The sequence below is a fragment of the Ascaphus truei genome, chromosome 3, assembly GCF_040206685.1.
Source record: "Ascaphus truei isolate aAscTru1 chromosome 3, aAscTru1.hap1, whole genome shotgun sequence".
Lineage (NCBI taxonomy): Eukaryota > Metazoa > Chordata > Amphibia > Anura > Ascaphidae > Ascaphus > Ascaphus truei.
The window spans coordinates 291393367-291409721 of NC_134485.1; the positions used below are offsets into that span (position 1 = coordinate 291393367).

General features: G+C 39.9%; 1 protein-coding gene across 4 annotated transcripts in view; it reads left to right on the forward strand.

Moving 5' to 3' along the window:
- DACH1 (dachshund family transcription factor 1) overlaps positions 1–16355 on the forward strand; it is a 466035-nt gene that overhangs the window by 371296 nt on the left and 78384 nt on the right. The window lies entirely within an intron of this gene.

A 16355-nucleotide genomic window follows, 5' to 3' on the forward strand; every position in this document is an offset into this window, starting at 1 on the left:
ATAGTTTAAACTAATTAATGTAACACCAGCTGTTACAAGTACTTGGCAGACGTCTGTGAGTTTTGATGGGCAGAGAGCGGCTGTTATACTTGACTTTATTTTACTACAATGTTGATCACAGTATAAGCTGAAATGAAATATGTGCCAAAGGAAAATGTACATAGTACTTTTCTATTTATGTAAATAATTAAAAATATTTATCGTAAAACAGTGTTTTCGTGTCTTTGTTGGTATTGTAAATATTAGTCTGGAGAAGGGGCTAAGACTAAGCTAGTGACATATTTTAGTATAGAATGAGCTTGCAAAATACTAATAAATAGTTGGCAGCAGCAGCTGTATTCAACTCCCCTGCAATATATTGTTGGTCCATAAAGTTCTTAAGGCAAGAACCACATAACGTGATGTTAAACCTTACCGTGTACAGTAGAGGCAACGTTTATTCTAACATTTGCCGTAAACTAGCCGGGTTACATTCTGGGTATGTGCTGGGTATGTTCTGGGCTAGTTTGAGGCACGTTTAAGGCATTTCTGCATTGACTAACGACCCATAGGATTAACACAGCAGGGATCCCTGGCAGTCCAATTCAGTATGAATGGGACTGCCAGGGACCCCCGCTGTTAATCTGATAGGCCATTAATCAATGCAGAAATGCTGGGGCTAGTTCAAGGAAAGTTTAAGGCATGTATTCAGAATGTACCTGGGTGTTTCCTGGGTTTTTTGGGGAATTGCCACTGGTTTTTGTTAGAATACGAGTTGCCTCTACTGTATCTTCAAAAGCCAATAACATAACATGAAGTCAAGTTTATTCCTGGGAACAGCATTGAGTTAACTATAATGGCTGTTAGTCATAATGATATGCAAAGGCGTTTACGCTAACATTGCATATTCACTAAAGTCCATTAAGGCTAGCGCAGGGACTAAACATTGCATTAGTTAAGTCAAACCGAAACCTGTTACTGTCATCCAGACCCTGAAAAAAACTTTTTTTCAATGGCTGAATAGGAACTGCATGTAAGTTAACGCAAGGATGCGCTACAATAATGTAAAGTTAAGCCTATGCTACTGAGATAGGGTTTGGCTGTTGCTTTTTGCATATAATTAGCTTTGAGGATACATGTTAATCTCAGGGAAAATCACATTTGTTACTGTTTTAAGTAACGTCACGTTAGCTCTGATTTAACACAGCTTTGTGGATTTAGCCCTTAATTGGCTCATTATATATAAAAATCTTGTACTTAATATAAGTCCTACATATGTTCTAGACATAAAATATTTATTGCACTTAAAGTAATTTACTAAGTTTTTATATATATATATATATGTCAGGCTACAAATCAGGATTTTCATAAGTGTGTTCATTGTTTTATAGATAAAACAAAAATGTATATGTATTTCACTTTAATTGGAACACTCTCCTAGCTAGGTAACAATTGCTGTTATCCTCTTATGTGCCTGTATAAGGATAATGTTATTGTGCAGATTGTTAAACTGTGAATTTGTGTGATAAACCTTTATAGCCTGGTGAGCAGATGGCAAGGGTGCTTCTGAAACATTTGATGGATGCAATGTGATGTCATCAGAAATATGACAGGAATCATAATGAAGCTGACCTGTAAGACTACATTTGGGTTACAATTCTAAATGGTGAACTTTTTTTGACACAGGCTAAATGGAAAATACATGCAATTTGTATTTGTGTGCAGTAGTATTTACCCCCCTTCCTAAACTGACACCTATTTGGATTTACTACCTTGTGACTGATAATATAACGTTGGAGTGTTTTACTTTGTAGCTTTCAAAGAAATTCACATACAGATCTGCTTGTCTGTACTTATATGCATTAAAATACATTGAATATTACACTTAAATTACACAAATGAAATATTATTTTGATGCTTAAGCATAAACAGGCACATTATCTTTAAATAATTAGATGCTGGATAATTTCAATTTGTATTCCAATGAACCATGGTTTTCTGTAGCAGGGGTTCCCTGAGACTAAATTTGGTAATTGCCATTTTATTCTTCAACATCCAACATTTTGCCATATTTTTAAATGTATTAGTTCAATTTTGATTAAATATTATACTATAATATTATACATTATATGTAATAAAACAAGCTGTTTATTTAGAAAATATAAGGCCTACCACAGCAATAGTGTTTTTATGTACATAGAATTAATAAGTTGGGGTTCCACAAAGTCATTTGCAAAAAAACATTTCTTCTTCTGTATAGCATTTAAGCAGTGGGTTTCTGGAGATAAACCCCGTTAATTTCAGTTCTGGGGACCCCCTGCTTCCGGAGATACTTACCTCCGAAGTTGTTGCTGGTAGCCGCTCTCCTTGGCTAACAGGGTTTACAATATGTCTGCTGTTCAAAGATTTTGCACCCTACGGACCAATAGGAAGCCGTCATGTCATCGGTGCAGCTCCCTATTGGCCCATGTAATGCAGGTACTTTAAAGCCCTGCTTGCTCAGCCAGAGCAGCTACCGACACCTACTTTGGAGGTAAGTATTCCCGGAGCTGAAATGAATGGGTTTCAGCTCTGAAGACCCCCTGCTTCAAGTCTATATAAACAATAAATAAAAACTTCACCAAAAAACTTGCCGGCATGGAGTGCTCCTTTATGGGGTTCAATGGAGTCACCACATACTTGTGAAGGGTTTTAACAGTTCTTAAATGGTTGAAAAACAACACTGTTGTTCGTGATGTCTTAAGATAATAAAACTAAATGTCTGCTAAAAAAAATGGCTATTTTACAATACTGCACAATATAATACTAAACTTAGATGAACATGCATTTAAAAAATAAAAAAAAGATGGTTATAAGATTCCAAACAATTAAATAAGTATAGTTGGGATACTTGTGATTACTGGTGATGTCCTCTTTAAAACAGCGTCAGGGTTGGACAGCGATAACAGCTGGCTAGCACACTTTTTTTTTCCTGCTTTCACCACACTGTAATTTCTTTAAATAAATGTATTGGCAAACTGCCTTCCCTTCTCTGTCTTTCTGTGCATTTTCAACCCCCAACAGCCCTCTACTGTTGGCACCAAATTTGGGACATTTTCTTGCTCTTGCAAGATTGAGTTGCTACATTCCTACATACAGTTTACAGGACAGTGCAGCTAAATTTACTGTTGGAAACCCTATCTGGTTGGAAATGCGGTTTATTAAATGTGGATAGCAAGAGCCTGTTATTAATAATGATCAGAGAAAGAGATAGTAAACCCACAATTTACTTTTTTGGAGACACATTTTTTTTTGTTTCCTACTACAGTTGCCTTCTCGATCATGGTCTTCAAGAAAAATTGAACCAATACTGTGTCTTTTTTCACTATGGAAATAATGATTTCAAAGTTCTATAAATAAATAATTCAACTATTTTATAATCTTTTATTTTTTTAAGCTGAGGGCATGTGGAACTCTTGTGATGACCTGTGGTTTTACTATGCTTTTGTGTGTGTGTGTGTGTGTCGGGGGGGGGCGGGGGAGGGCGATTATATTTTGAAGTTAATGTTGGGATTAAACTCATATTTCAATGCTGGCTTTTCTTTTGAAGTTTCGTAAAAAAGTGTTCTCTTAGTGTATTCTAATAGTTGGAATGCATAAATGGTACTTGATAACATGTAACTGATTAATAGGGAAGGTGCCACTAATTGTTCAGGAATGTATTGTTTTACACTTAACATATGGTTCAGAGTTTGAGTGGCTAGAGGCATTTAGATTTAAGTGTATCACAACCTAAAATGAATCTACAATCAATGTAGCCCTTGACATGCTATAGAAATTTACTTCAGTTTTATAGTGTTGAACCAAGAGATTTCCCAGGCATGACAATACTATATTTACAGCGGAAAGAGCCATGACTGACTAAATGTCGGCGGTGGCAATATTCCATAAAACTGTGTTCATATCATACCAGTAAACAATTCAGAAGTAGAGATGTGCGAAATCTTCACATGGGTCCATGAAATAGGACGATACTTAAACAGAAGATCCTTGGTCCCCTGAACTCTGGGAATCCCCTGGTTCCCGAGTTGTAAAGGTTTTTGCCCACTGGTCTGGTGGACATAAAATGGAAGCAGGGTCAGGCTTGCTTTGGCACCCAGTACAAATCCGCGAGAGATTACATTGCTGCTTTCTATTGGTGACCCAAGGGCAATATTTGGAGTTTTTATTTAAAACATGTCATCATTTTCTTAAATGTTCATTAAAATAAAATGAAAAGATCATTCTTACAGCGTACATCGCCACTTCCTACTACCCTGAATTCCTATATGAATGTCCTATTTTGTCTATTAGAATGTCACATAGTGCAGGAAAGTACTAGGATGTAGTAGAGCTCTTAGGTTTAATTTGTGAGGGCTTTGTTTGTTAAAATAAAAGAACCTTGGATGTTAAATATGTATGAAGCATTTCACAGGGATCAACATCTTAATTGACTTGGCATTTGTAGTTGTAATGCTATAATGAAAATCTTTTTTTATGACACTTAGAGCACATTATCTATATTTACATATTTTCTGCCTGACAAATGTAGAGAAAAGCTTGAAACTTGAATGATGAATTCAGTTTAAATAAGCTTGTGGTGAGCTGTCTCTTTTACCACCCCTAAGTTTCACAGTTTGGAATGGTTGATGGTAGGTAAAAATGTTAAATCCATAAATCTGCCATATGCGTTAGGTGGAGTACATGACTAGGGTAGGCCCAATAGGCCCCAACGGTAGAACAAAGACAACTGACAATGTACTGGAGGAATAATATTTTATTAGTGTTACAACACCATTTATAACCTAACCCAGACTGGCTCGTACCATGTCCAGAAGCACCAGTGTTGCTGTGTCTCGTGACCCCCACTGCTCTCGGCTGACCTACCGACCGACACACAAACCGTAGAGCATCACCCAACAAGGAGGACACTCCCACACACCTACACTGTCCGAAAACCGATTACTATGTAACTGGGCGATGTGGGCAAACCTGATATTTATTGGACCAGGCTGTACCATAAAGCAACCACCCCACCAAACTGTGACAAACACCAAAAGCATAATTACACATCCTATTCATTGTTCAATTCTCTTTTTTTAATTAATTTATACAGAGCACACACACACAGACACACACACAAACACACAAACACACAAACACACACACACAGGCAATACGATACCGTGGTGAGACGAAATCAAAGGCAGCACTCCAAATGGTAGTCAAAATAATATATTGTGGTTAACAAGACACCATACCGTCCGCTTGCGGACCAAAACGTCGGTATTGTGCCTTGTTAACCACAATATATTTTTTTGACTACCATTTGGAGTGCTGCCTTTGATTTCGTCTCACCACGGTATCGTATTGCCTATTTTACCATACAGGATTTGCATCCACCTCATTTACTTACTAGACGGAGTGCCTACTGTTCCATGAATATATATATATTTATATAACCTCTTCCCCCAACCAACAGAAGAGTGCCAACCAAAAATTTCTAATGTCTATTCAGGTGGTGCTCAGAGTCTTTGTTACCTTTTCTCACAGTGCTGCCAGGAACTGCGCTGTAACTTTATTCATATAGATTTTCAAACAAACTTCTTCTTTGGAGTCAGTGGGGGAAGGGGGGGGGGTGAGGGGTAGGGAGGGAAGAATCCTGCTCAGCTCAAAATAGACTTTCTAGGGAGGTGCTATCAGGGTGAAACTTAGCGTATAGGAGAAGAGAGAAAGAACCCTATGTGATGCACTCAGCCCTACTAATAAAAATAATAAACTTTTATTTATTGAAAAATGCAAACATAACAAATATATTTAAAACCTAAAAAAGTGTACTGTGCAGTTCTAATGTGCATTCACTCTAATTGACCAGATAGTGTCATAACTCGTGTGATGCACAGTAGATGCAAGAGACTGTAGATTCTCACAACATTAGTGTATGAATATAGTGGATGCACACAGTATATGACCCTGTGGGGGAAACAACTGATGTGCACTCTACACAGGTGTTATAATACACAGGCACTGGGAGCATTAGTAATGCATTGGTGGTGCAACCCTGTGTAACAAGGCTGCAATGAGGTGCATAACACTGCTGCATACACAGGGAGACAAATGCAGACCCAGATAGGGAAAAGACCCCCCTGATGACAAATCAATGGGAGCGCTACTAGGAGGAGGGTGCAGGTAAGTATACCCCGTTATTAGCCTCATGAGAGTACTCCAGACTGATAGCCAGGACTCACACTTTGTCAGCTCCTTCCAGAGGGGGGGGAAGATGTAGTCACAACCCTGCTGTGTATGTGTACTTTAGAGCTAGCCAGTGCCAGCAGAGACTCTCATATGCCTAATTTCTAGCTAGTGGGATCCACATCTGTGGCCCACATCAAAGTTTAAAGCTAATCTACAGGACGTGAACAAACTCCTATGAGTTTGACTCTGCAACAGTACAGCCGGCGTCGGGATGACGTCATAGCGACGCCGGCTGTACTGTTGCAGAGTCAAACTCATAGGAGTTTGTTCACGTCCTGTAGATTAGCATTACTAATGCTCCCAGTGCCTGTGTATTATAACACCTGTGTAGAGTGCACATCAGTTGTTTCCCCCACAGGGTCATATACTGTGTGCATCCACTATATTCATACACTAATGTTGTGAGAATCTACAGTCTCTTGCATCTACTGTGCATCACACGAGTAATGACACTATCTGGTCATTTAGAGTGAATGCACATTAGAACTGCACAGTACACTTTTTTAGGTTTTAAATATATTTGTTATGTTTGCATTTTTCAATAAATAAAAGTTTATTATTTTTATTAGTAGGGCTGAGTGCATCACATAGGGAAACTTCTTCTTTGGGTTGCTCAGGCAAAATACCCCAAAGAGGTACATTCTTTTACTTTGTTGTCACTACGGTATATGTATGGCAAAGCATTGCCCGGCTATTGCCACCTCCAATGAGACCCATAAGCAATGGTGCCCTCTTCCATGAGGATTCACACCTTATCTCCCTAGCAGAGCAACCCTGGGGTGATACTGTGATGCCTTTCTGAGGAGTCTCCTATAGAGTACCTTGCCATCCCCACTTGTGGGTTGGATATTCCTTAGGACAATATACAGTAGTGGGGCCCTATTCCTTAGCAGTGACACTGTCCATGACTGGAAAATAACAAAATTATCCTACTACTAACACATATAGTTGCAGACTAACCGGACTTACACTTTATACAGTGAGATCCCCCATCTCTGTCTCCTCTGGGATCTGAGCTTATAATGTTCCATTCCCACATCGCTAGTCACCATCACTACCAAGGGAGTGGTATGACATCCTACTTAGTATCATTACTTAATGACATCACTAGGCACCTACTGTACTAGAAGGTCTAGGTTCTACCTAGTCATCAACCCATGTGATGGATTGAGGTGATATAATGTAGCTATACCGGCAGTTAACTCTCTAGGGCCCTTAAGTAAAGTAGTAATCCCACAGGGTTGCTACATATACATAGCAATCAGCAAGTTATACAGCAAACCAATACTCACTGAAGGAGGGAGGGACTGCTCACTCTTGCTCCGTGTGGTGAGTGGCTCTTTCCCACCTCCTACACCCTAACCCTCTTACATGCTCCTCCCCTAACCTTTTAACCCTTCGCTACACAGAACACTACTCTGTTCCCTTCTGGTGCTCCTCCTGTATCCCCTTATGGGACACAGGGTAGCTATTGCTCACTCCACAGGAGGTGGAAAGAGACACACCCACTTTTAGGAGAGTACCAGTTTATATACCCTGAGGTTGGGCTTGTAACCCTGCACCACAGGGCAGGTCTAATACTGACAGGTGTCACATCTGCACATGTGACCCAGCCAGTACCTCCTCCAGACTGACTCTCTCGTTGTTGCTAGGCTCGCCCTTGGATATACTACTGTATCCAAGACTGCAATAGCACACTAGGCCTTCAAGGAGGAATTAACCCTTCCAGTGCCTGACCTTAGCAGGACTTATACTGTTAGGGCCCATGAAAAGTAGATGAGGCCGGAGGCTATGCTACACATAAATAAAACATTACACGAAAAAGCAGAGAAAAAGATCAATTGTTTTGATTTAATAGGATACCAGTGACCACGACAATAAATAATCAGAGTGTATTTTGAAATGGAAAAAGATTCATCAATCATTTATAAGAGACAGTTTTATATTGCATTAAACATCTGTTGTATAATTGTAACCTGCACTACTACATTCACCATGGATATACCTAATCTAAATGACTGAATCACAAATATAGCTTCTTTGTCTATTGCATATTTTAGTAGAATCTTGTTAATATTATCCCACAAGACAGAGGCTGGGCACAGTTATTAACTATTTAGTAATCCTAAAGCATTTAAAATGTTCTTGATCCATGCAATTACTTCAGTACTGGTACATGTATATAGTTCTAGCATATTTCTTTCTTCCCCTGCATTTTACCATATGTAACCTAAAGATACTTTATATAACATGTTGTGTCATGAAGCCCAGAGAAAAAAAACTACTTGCAGTTCAGAGAATCTCCTTGTTTAGTTCACCAGTTTGGCCTCACTGTTCTGTACTGTAGCTGCTCTTCAAATCTTCCCTATTTAATTATGGGGCACATTCACTAAAGTAGGATAGCCATGATCGTTAGTGGTAATTCCAGTGAGCGATACTATGCTACAAAGGGTATTAGGGTGCTCAAGAAATTGGATCTTAATCAATATTTCATTTGTATATAAACACAAAAATCCATAGTTGATAAAGTACAAAAGTGTACGAAATGCGTAGGAGAGCTGTGTACCTCCTTTTTTACTTATGATTCCATTAAACTTTTTTGTTTTGGACCCTACTCCCCTAGTTGTGTGCTGCTTTTTCCCTTTTTTTTCTTAAGTGATCAATACAGGCGGAATCATTTCCCTTATGCCGTAACACAGGCCACTGCCAAACCTGCAAATTCTCTTGATAGCAGATGCAGCTTAGTGCTACTGAAAATCTCAGTGAATTCTCATTTTATGCTAATTTATTCTTTAATGATAGAAAGAGAGCATGGAGCCTTAGGCAAAGTGTGGCATGACCGTAAGACCCAGGCTCACCACCACCATCACTTTTTTTCCTGCCTCCTCCCTCCCCTCTTGGTCACCGTTGACACTCTGGAGGGGGGAGTGTGCCGGCTGGAGGAGTTAAAGGCAGACAATGAGTGGTGGGAGAATATGCCACACCCCTCACTGTTTTCCTGCCCTCTCTCCCCTTTGGTTAAATTCTGTTTTGTTGCGTTCTACTTGTCTTAAATATATTTATATTTGAGGTGTTTATTGTGGTTATATTGCTTCTGTTGCGGTGGCTGTTTGGGGGGGTAACCTTGCCAGACGGGGCTCAGTTACGATAATGCCTGGTAGTGGCATGGTTGGTGAGTGGACAGGGCTAATTGTGCTTTGAGTACATGGGGACCATCTTGTGGCTGACATGGGGTCAGCTGAATGGCAGGGACTTGGGAGGGTCTGGGCTATCGGGCCATAATTTAAGCGTCATTGGTATTACCTGCTGGTGGAGCAGTTTGGCAGGGTTAACACCCCCCCTTTTGTAGTATTTTAATAAAAGCTGCGGCCATTATACCTCCAGACCTTTGTGTGTGCTTTATTTGCGGGAGGTTGTGGGGGCAGGGGTGGGAGGTTGCAGGCTCTGAGGTCAAGGGTCATCAACCGCTACAAAGAGAAGCACACACGCGAAGATGTATCCAATAATACTTATTTGAAGTATATGAGTAGCTCTGCAGCTAATACTATACACCTGATACATAAAGCTTGGCCCCTTGCAGACGCACTTACTATCCGGAATGCCCTCCTACTGTCTCTGTACGTCTTTCCTACCTACCAATTCGATTGTAAGCTCTTCGGAACAGGGACTCCTCTTCCTAAATGTTATTTTTTTATGTCTGAAGTACTTATTTCCATGATCAATTATTTGTTATTTATGATTGTCACGTGTATTACTACAGTGAAGCGCTATGTACATTAATGCCACTTTATCAATAAAGACATAAATACATACATTGTTACTTTACCTCTATGACATCTGGTATAATTTCAACAGAGATGGCACTAAGGCCGCGTCCATAGCGCCGCAAACAAAAGGGCGGGAGTCAATGGTTCCCATTGACTTGCGGCCTTTTGTTTGCGGCGCCTGCACTATGGACGCGACCTTGTGCCATCCATTCTGGCCACAGGGTGTGTGAGCACGCTCGTGCATGAGAGCGACGGTGTGGCCGATTTACGCAACGGCCAGGTTACGCATGCTGTTTAGCCAATGAGGGCGAACCGCTCACGTGACATCACGGGCATGCCTCCGACATGCTTCCCCATCACGTTTCCTCCTCCACATCCCAAAAGCCACATATCGCCACAGCAGCAGTCGTGCGACGCCATGCGCTCTGTCGTATGCACTTGCTATATCCGAGGTCTGTCAATTTTTTTGTTTGTGGGATTCTCTATTGAGAAATCCTCCTCACCATGACTCTTTTCCTTAAGTGTTCAAAGGAGCTTTGCCTCTTGCCTTTTGCCCTACTTCCCAATATGGCTGCCTATTTCAAAAGAGGAAGTGCTGTGGCTTCCCAAATGGTAATTATATCAACCCTATGAAGTATAATACATTACAAATCAGTAAAAAGGGCATAAAGAGTGAAAAACAAATTCAGTAAATTTCTAATACCACTCATTTGACTTTTTTTTTTTAACACATGAAGGAGTTTGAATGAAATGCTGCTTTAAGGTATGATAATCAATAACAGAAAGGGTTTCATTGTAAATACAAATCAATTACTTCTGAGTCAGCTAACTTGAAAAATAAATCTTCCAAATAGACCTGAGGGCATTGCATGTTTATAGAGAAGTAATAGTAAATATTGTACTGTATATCAAACTGGGTTAAAGTTTAGCTATTCCTTCTTTCTTATGATACAGTATACTGCATTCTCAAACATAAAAAAGATGGAGATATTTCTGTATTAGATCCAGAAACTTAAATAGATAGAAAAAAGCAATTAACGGGGATCTATCACATTATCAGTGTTTAATGCAATTGCAATTTATGAACCTATTCACTAAAGTCATATCGCAAGCGATAATGCACCGCAGCAATACTGTATGTCAGTGATATATTTAACGAGGTGAATGCCAATGAGTAATGCCAAATTACTTAAACACATGTGTAGCCAGCCCCCTTTCCCCTTGTATAAGGGAAACTACCTGTGCTGCCATACCTGCGTGGCTTTCTGGAGGCCTGATCCTCCGCCGCTGGGAGCCTGGGGTGGTCACGTTCGTTGGTATACAGTGCCTCCACCTGAGAGAGATCCAACGCAGTAATATAAACCCTCACAGGAACCCACCAGTAAATAATAAGGATACACACACTGTATGGCTAACTTACAGTATATTTACTGGCATATAACTGACAACACGATAATATACAAGGCCGCACAAGGCCGTACCAACACAGTACCTCCCACTTTATGACCACCTGGTCCCCACCCCGGTGGGGTTTCCCCAAAGTTATGAGGGTGCCCTGGGCACCTAACCACCTGGTGTCCACAAGGCAGGCCCACCCCAAAGTGTGCAAGGAGTAGCGCTACCCCTGTGTATGGCTGGTGGTGCCCGTTGGTACCTTCCTGGTCTTATGCCAGACCAGGCCAAACTGTAGCGTGGATCCGTCGGACCGCGGAATGACTCCTGCACTCAGCCGGGTCCGCTTGGGGTCACCTGACCAACTCTGCAGTCATCCCCTACCCCACGGACCAAGAGGTAAAGGGGACCTGGCTATTCACTAATGTCAGATACCTCAATGACCTAGAGTCATCATACTCCGTTAAAACAGACTATGATGACTTTAATATTACTCTCTGTCTAAAAAAATATTGGGTGGTTTTACCGCAATGTTATGCCAAAGTCATCAACATTGCAGTCAAATTCTATTGGGGACAATATTTTAAGGCGATTCGTGATGTGGTAATTAACTCCACTGATAAATACAAATTAATTACCGCATTGGGGAAGGGTAATAATATATTTCTACCATAGGGTACAATGCACTATACATTATTACAACCCATATGGTAGAGAATGCACTGACCCATTTGATGCCTGTGGCTACCAAGGGATACCACAAGCACCAAAGGGATTAATATTACCCCATGGCTAGTCAGGCATTGCATTGAAATGCCTTATTAACTGCTAAATCAAACAAGGGGTTAACCCCTACTACCATCCCTGAGGGGGCCTACCTACCCACCCCTGACCAACTACCCCCAACAACCAACCTCCATACCCCCTCCCCCCAACAAACAATAACCACCTCCCCCTCACCCCCCAGAGTAATGTCTGGCTTTTGGCCACTAAACGTGCAATACAGAAATATAGGTTTAAAAAACAAAAAGAAAACTTTTAACATTAAAAATGCATTATTAAAACATTATTACACATATTTTAAATATTAACCCATTTAGTGTCAGTGTGGTTACCTATGCCTTGGTAGCCATATTGGCACTCAATGGAAGCCCGTAATAAAAGATTACACTTAACCCGTCCAAGTTGAAAGTCATTCTCATCATCAGGGCCGGAGCCCCCAGAACCAATCCTTAAATGGGCTGATGCCCAACTATAAAATAGCATAAAATGAGTCGAAAGGCCCAATGACCACATACAAATAATAATTAAAAACCCATAAAAGTAATCCAAAAGCCAGATGACCCAAAAAATAGAAAAAATAGCAAATCCATAAAACTCTAGGTCCGGTGGCCTATTTGGAATGTGGGACAATTCATATTGGTTGTTGTACCGTGTGTTTCCTTCCATTTCTGATTACATCACACATTTTGCCAACCATATGGAGCTTAGTTGGCAAAATTTGTGATGTCATTAGAAATGGAGGGAGTCACATGGTTTAACAACCAATATGAATGATTGCTGTACAGTACCATGTGGCCCGATGGCACCACGTTTGCGACAGCCCTATATACAGTAATAGGGCTTCACATAAGTCACCCAAGAGCCACATCTGGTGGCTAAAGTTTGAAGAAAGAAGATGTAAAGGAGAAAAGAATAAAATAAATACTCACCTAGGATTAAGAAATACTAACCTAGGAAGACTCTATATTCAATCAACAGAGGATCAAGGGCGTACAGCAGTATATCAGGTGCTGATTTCAAAGCCTGTATCTCTACACTTTCGCAACCAGGAGACTTTATTAAAAAAAGCCCCTAGGCTCAGCCAATGTTTCACATGCATTTAATTCATTGTAGATCTAATCGTTTAAGCATTTGTTATGAAGGAAACTCTGAATGACAATTTCAACTATACATTAGCAATTTCCCCCCTGAGCAATGTATTTTATTTTACTAAACACTTTATCCGTATTGCACCACTTCTTTTATATTGTATTGTATTAGTCCCAGTGGCACATTTATCAAGGTTTACCACCCATTTACCATCATTACAAAACCGGACACTAGTTTTATTAAGCTTGGCATTTTCACTTTGATGCAGCATAGTATTTTATTTGCTAGCACATTGGACCAAAACTGTCAGTTTGTAGCTGTTAAAAAAAAACCTAGTATGATTACAGTGAAATCATGCATATGCAATAGTGCTCATTACACATATTCATGAGCTCCTTAGGGGTGTGTTTACTATGTACATAGCCCTGGAATGTTAGTTATTATATTCAGCAACATGATTATTTGCTATTCAAAATTACACTGCTAAAACCTGAATCATAAATTGAAACATAAAAGTCATACCAAGAAGCTAATAACAGGCCACAACTACGTTGGATGAATAGTTAGGGGCTTACACCACACTTCCATCGCAACAAAACTGAGCATACAGCATTTAAATGTTGTGATAAGACCAGTGTTATTGCTATTTTTTTGTAATAAGAGAAGTATTGCATTGTTGCATCGTTGTGATACCCAAAAATGTACGGGATTTTTCCTTTCATGCATATTGTGCAAGGTGTTCTTGCCCTCAAATTGCACCTCCTTTTTCTTGATATATAAAGGGTTATTCAACATGCTGCGAAGCGGGAGACCGCAGCATGATCGCACTGGGAACGTCTGCTTCGCAGCATATTGAATTACCTCCATAGACCTTAATGACTTCCATGGTAATTTATTTATCATGTGTAGAAGTACAGTATAATGCAATTAGTAAGTATATGTTAAATCTAATTCAGAGCACATATACATTAACCTTATTAGACAGGGTGAGCAAAGACTGCATCAAATGTGTTTGCGATATATATTTTGCCTCCCCCAGGCATGCAAGATTAAGGATTGGGTGAGGGACAGTCCATTACAGTACACCATCTTCTTGCTACTTATATACTAAACTACTCCGCCTATTCAGCTTGTGGTGACATTTTTTTTACAAGAAAATGATAAATGCAGAAATATGCAACTATTTCAACTATTTTATTCTCACCCAAATTGAATAGGTTATGTATTCTCATGGTTTATAAGGAGAAATTGTGCTTACTACTGTATAATGGATACCCTCTCCCATTCCTTCTCTGCTCATTGAAATTAAATCCATAAACTTGCTTCTTGGTTGAGGCAAGTTCTCGTTGTAACCATTTCTACTGTATGTGCAATCTCACAGTTTATTAAAAAAACATGAATGCGAAAAACTTAATTTTGGGAGATAACTGCATTTGTACATAAAAATGATATACCATATGGATTTGCACAACTGGAACCTGCGGTAATTGCAACCTAAAATGTACATGGAGATGCAAAAGTTGTTTAAGGAATACGGTGAGGTTTGGTTTTAGTGCGGAAAGGTTTATGTTTGCAAAGAAACAATATGACATGATACATGAGAAGGCTCTGCACCCTTTATTTACATCTTCACTGAATGATGAACAGCTCCTATGAATGTCCCAATAAACACATCACACCATCATTTGGGTGAACTGGCCACAACATTTATTGGTAACATGAATTTAACAGTAAGCCAACCTAGTCCTGGTAGCACCCCCATACAGAGACAGCCTTATGCCAGCTTCCAGGTGCACCAGCTCTTGGACACGTTCCATGTCACCATCAACCACTTAACTTCAACCTACCGGCACCACACCAGTAACCAAACCTTAAATCACCATATCTTGGTGAGTCCATTGAATTCCAGAGCCACCAACCCCATTGTTGTGACAAATATAACAGCATTCTATACCCCAGAACGATACCAACCACTTAACATGGCTCAGTTTTTCTAAAGACCACTCAGCAACTGCAATGTTGACTGGATGGACTATCCTTATGCCATAGATAAGGGTTGGTGGAAAGATGTCAAACATGTTGTTTTGTCTGACAAAACTAAGACAGCCCCTCCCTCTAACAGCAAACCCACAAATCAGCTTGCTACATTTGTTTCTCCAAACATCCCAAAGGAAACCAGCTACACCTGTCCACCTTCTCTCATGCACCCTTTCTTCCTCACCAGGTGAGGTCAGGTATAACCTTCCAGGGCTAGAAGGGTTTACTTTCTTGCAGTTTAATAAATAGGCCAATAGAAGCAGAAATATTAGCAGGGAAATTTTTAAGGCAGTAATTTATGCTTTCTAAATAAATAAAATAATAGATTGTTTTACATATCTGTTGCAACAGCTTTTCCCACTTTAACTCTGTAAAATGTCCTTAACGTCTCTTTCTATATATTACCCAGCATAACAGTACTCAGCATTCTGGTTTTAGCACATAAAAAGAAACATTTATTTTGAAGATAAATACATACAGGCATACCCCGCATTAACATACACAATGGGACCAGAGCATGTATGTAAAGCGAAAATGTACTTAAAGTGAAGCACTACCTTTTTCCCACTTATCGATGCATGTACTGTACTGCAATCGTCATATACGTGCAAAACTGATGTAAATAACGCATTTGTAACAGGCTCTATAGTCCCCCCGCTTGCACACAGCTTCGGTACAGGTAGGGAGCCGGTATTGCTGTTCAGGACGTGCTGACCGGCGCATGCGTGAGCTGCCGTTTGCCTATTGGGCGATATGTACTTACTCGTGAGTGTACTTAAAGTGAGTGTCCTTAAACCGGGGTATGCCTGTACAAGAATAGTACAAAATGGCGATGACATCAAATAAGTTACAATATCGTCAAAGATTCATGTATTTTCAAGCCATTTTTCATTTCTCTGATAATGAGCCCCCAAAACAGGATTGATACTGTATAGTAATCACAGAATAATTGTAAAGCATAAGAGAATTGGGGGATTACAAAATTTAGACATAGCTTTAAAGTTAGTCTTTTCAATGTGATATTTCTTGTTTTAT